This window comes from Olea europaea, unplaced genomic scaffold (assembly GCF_002742605.1).
Source record: "Olea europaea var. sylvestris unplaced genomic scaffold, O_europaea_v1 scaffold1497, whole genome shotgun sequence".
Classification (NCBI taxonomy): domain Eukaryota; kingdom Viridiplantae; phylum Streptophyta; class Magnoliopsida; order Lamiales; family Oleaceae; genus Olea; species Olea europaea.
This window is the reverse complement of record NW_019232539.1, coordinates 225,513-226,946: the sequence shown is the minus strand read 5'-3', so window position 1 is coordinate 226,946 and position 1,434 is coordinate 225,513.

Sequence of the window (1,434 nt, the reverse complement as noted above, 5' to 3'; positions counted from 1 at the left end):
CTTAACAATTTTAAATACTCGAGTAATAAAATCCACATTTTTTTCATACTCGACAAAGTTCTGATATTTATTCTCTAGAGTAATATGACCTACATAAGATTTTCTATTATGTGATTGATGTTCTCTAAAGTATCATGTCCTTTTAGTACATTTAAAATCTTATCATGCCAAATGTTATCGCATTTAGTTTATCACCTTTATTAAAGTTAACTTCTATAGATTTTGATGCCATGATCTATTAGATTTTTAGAGACATGTTATTTTTAATCAATGCCCATTTATGCACATATATAATTTTGCATTAACGTAAATTAACGTCTATGATAGTTCAACGTTAAGCACAGAGTTGAAAGTTCACTATGTTCCCAATCATTGTTCGCAATCCTATTGTTTCACTATCATAAACTTAATTTAATAATGCAAAATTTCATGGGTTCTAAGTGAGAGTAGCATTAATTCTTTCAACTTCAGAACCCCCACTCAATTGGTGAATCGAATAGTTATTGGTGAGATTTTCTCTAAATCTTCCAATCATCGAACTATCACTCAACTGACACTCAATATGTCATAGTAAGAATTTCATTAATTCAACTGACCTAAGCATTTATAACAATACACGAGTTAATGGATATCATGCATTTCAATAAATATGCACATTTATCTAATAATATAATTTCATAATGTGCAATTATAACATATATCATGATTATCAACCATGCTTTAATATTAGTTGCAACACAATCCCAACAAATGAGAAGCGACATCAGAATTTTCATATTCTTCTTATCACCAAAAATGTCCCCAAAAATATTTACGTGTTCCACTAGGTTATGTTTCAGATCCATGTGTTTTTTAATTATAGTAAGCACATAGCTTTTTAACAAGTTCTATAACTCTTGTTTCTCTAGCATTCCCTCTAAGGATACTATAAATGTGCATAAATACAATAATATATATACAAAATTCGAAACAAGTCACAATGGATAACATAATCTAATCAAGACCCACACAACTTATGAACGTCTATAAAATGTGGTATTTTAAATACATTCGGAGTATTTTTCATTTCAAAAAAAATGAAACACTTAAAAAAAAAAACTCCCACAGGGCAAATACCACTTAACAAATATTCTTGACCTTTATAAAAAATTTCAGAATTTAATTGAATCAAAAAAAAAAATTTTTGATCATCTGAAAATTAATTTTAATTGCACACAAAAATCAAAAATATTTGAAGGACCAAGTTCTAATTTTCAGAATTAAAGTCGGGTCTCGCATGCATCCTCATATGCATGTCCAATTTATAATCTTTTAAATTGAATATCGAATAATCAACTTTCGAAAGAAAATAATTTTGGGACCAATATACAACTTTTCAAATTTTCAAATTGGTATTGGAATAAACAACATCCAAAAATAGTTTTGGGACCAACA